The sequence below is a fragment of the Mustelus asterias genome, unplaced genomic scaffold (assembly GCF_964213995.1).
Source record: "Mustelus asterias unplaced genomic scaffold, sMusAst1.hap1.1 HAP1_SCAFFOLD_2482, whole genome shotgun sequence".
In the NCBI taxonomy this organism is placed as follows: domain Eukaryota; kingdom Metazoa; phylum Chordata; class Chondrichthyes; order Carcharhiniformes; family Triakidae; genus Mustelus; species Mustelus asterias.
The window spans coordinates 47501-50000 of NW_027592427.1; the positions used below are offsets into that span (position 1 = coordinate 47501).

At 67.2% G+C, this 2500-nt stretch overlaps 1 non-coding gene across 1 annotated transcript in view; it reads right to left on the reverse strand.

Moving 5' to 3' along the window:
- Nucleotides 1-95, reverse strand: part of LOC144489734 (5.8S ribosomal RNA) — a 154-nt gene extending 59 nt beyond the window's left edge. Inside the window, exon 1 of the ribosomal RNA XR_013497036.1 lies at nucleotides 1-95. This exon is cut by the window's left edge and continues 59 nt beyond it. This is a non-coding gene — a ribosomal RNA (5.8S ribosomal RNA).
- Between the last annotated feature and the right edge of the window lie 2405 nt (nucleotides 96-2500).

The window sequence follows — 2500 nt, forward strand, 5'->3', positions numbered from 1 at the left end:
GTCGATGATCAATGTGTCCTGCAATTCACATTAATTCTCGCAGCTAGCTGCGTTCTTCATCGACGCACGAGCCGAGTGATCCACCGCTAAAAGTTGTATCGGGTTTCGGATCGGTTGCCCGATCCTGGGACGCGCAAAACGCTCCCCCGCCGACGTGACGGTGGAGCCCCAGCCTGGCGCGTACCACGGCGTGAGCCCGGAGGCGCACGCACTCGAGCGACAATCAAGCGAAAAAAAGGAGGAATCAGGGCGCTCGCAGGCGTTGAGTGCCGGCGTGGGTGAGGGGCCGGGGCCCGCCACGCGCCGTCACGCCCCGCAACAGCCAGAGGCAGAGTTCTCTGGTGTCACCGTCTGGCGGTAGGCTCGAGAGTCGAGGCGAGGCCGCAGCGGACTGAGTCGGGTGCAAGCCGCGGAGGACAGGCCGACGCTACGGGCGCAAGCCGACCCCGCACGCCCCAACCTCGGCGGGCTGGGGAAGGGGGCGCGGCGGAACGCTCGCAAGCGCGGCTGCCCCCGCGGACAGGCACATTCTCTCGAACGCGGTGGACGCTCGCTCAAGTCAGCACGAGACCAGACCGGACCGACAGGCGGACAACGAATCTTTAAACCTCGCACCCACCCTCCGCACACGGGTGCCGGAGGAATGGTGAGCATGAACAGGTACCCCTCACCGGGCTTTGAAGAGAGTGACTAGAATGCGACCAAAGCTTCACCGCGGCGGGAGACAAAAAGGCCCCTGACTGCACCAGAACGTCTCCCTGCGGAGTCACACAGTGGCCGTTCACCGTGGTCCCGTCGACAAGCCGCCAGGACAAGCACCCAAGCCCGCAGCAGCTCTCTTCGTTTCAACTGCGGATGTAATGCTGCAAGGCGGTGGCAAGGTCACGTCGCAGCCCGCAAGCCGTCGCCAAGGCGAGAGGAAGACGGTCCCCACAGCGGGCACACACAGACGGACGTGGAGCACGGGGCGGCGGCCCACAGGTGCGCACACGCGCCGTGCCGAGGATCGGTGCGGACGCCGGTGACATCGCACCCGGCAGAGCGGCTAGGCAGAAGTCGCTGCGGAGGAGGAGCACCGTCGGCGGAACGGTCTGCTGGCGGGCGAGGGACCAAACGAGCAGCTAGAACGGGCGGAGTGGACCGGACTGCAGAAGCGGAGTGAGTGCGTGGCTGACGCCACCGTCTCCCTCCGAGCGTCTGCTCGCGCCGGCCAAACCGCCGAACCGCTGAACGAAAGGACCGCATCGTCCCACGCAGGCAGGCCGGCCGTGTTGCCGTGCGTGCCCCCACCTCTCGGACGGACTGCAAAGACACCCTACGAAGCCAACGGCGAAGCCCTTCCAACGGCGCAGGCGTAGCGTGTGCGGCACCCGCATGGACTTGCCGGCGTGCAACCGAGCGTGTGCGTGCTCGTCGGTGGCGGCGCCCGCGCGCCGGCCCAACCGAGTGGGACCGAGATCGACGTCGCCCGGCTTCGGCGGAACGTGCGTACGGGTGACCAGGCCCGTTCGACGGGTACGGCGAAATTGTCGGTGTGACCTCCCACCCGCGTGGGAGGCGCCAGCGTCAGTACGGGCCACGGCCCCGGGGCCAACCCCCGTGAGGCTCTCCTGCCTGGCCCAACCGGCGCAGCCTTCGAGTTCAAGGAGTGACGGGCCGCCCTCCCCGGAGAGGTGGCGGGCCCCCGGCCGACAAAGATCCTTCACAACGTGTTCACCAACAGAAACCTTGTTACGATTTTTATTCTGTGTTACGGGTTTCGGTTCGGGCCCCCGGAGAGGTTGTCCGATACCTGGCCCCGGGGCCGGCCCCCGTGAGGCTCTCCTGCCTGGCCCAACCGGCGCCAGCCTTCGCGTTCAAGGAGTGACGGGCCGCCCTCCCCGGAGAGGTGGCGGGCCCCCGGCCGACAAAGATCCTTCACAACGTGTTCACCAACAGAAACCTTGTTACGACTTTTATACCGTGTCGGGTTTCGGCTCGGGCCCCCGGAGAGGTTGTCCGATCCTGGGACGCGCTAAACGCTCCCCCGCCGACGTGACGGTGGAGCCCCAGCCTGGCGCGTACCACGGCGTGAGCCCCGGAGGCACACGCACTCGAGCGACAATCAAGCGAAAAACCTTTCTCGGAGGAAACAGGGCGCTCGCAGGCGTTGAGTGCCGGCGTGGGTGACGGGCCGGAGCCCGACACGCGCCGTCACGCCCCGCAACAGCCAGAGGCAGAGTTCTCTGGTGTCACCGTCTGTCGGAAGGCTCGAGAGTCGAGGCGAGGCCGCAGCGGACTGAGTCGGGTGCAAGCCGCGGAGGACAGGCCGACGCTACGGGCGCAAGCCGACCCCGCACGCCCCAACCTCGGCGGGCTGGGGGAAGGGGGCGCGGCGGAACGCTCGCAAGCGCGGCTGCCCCCGCGGACAGGCACATTCTCTCGAACGCGGAGGACACTCGCTCAAGTCAGCACGAGACCGGACCGACAGGCGGACCACGAATCTTTAAACCTCGCACCC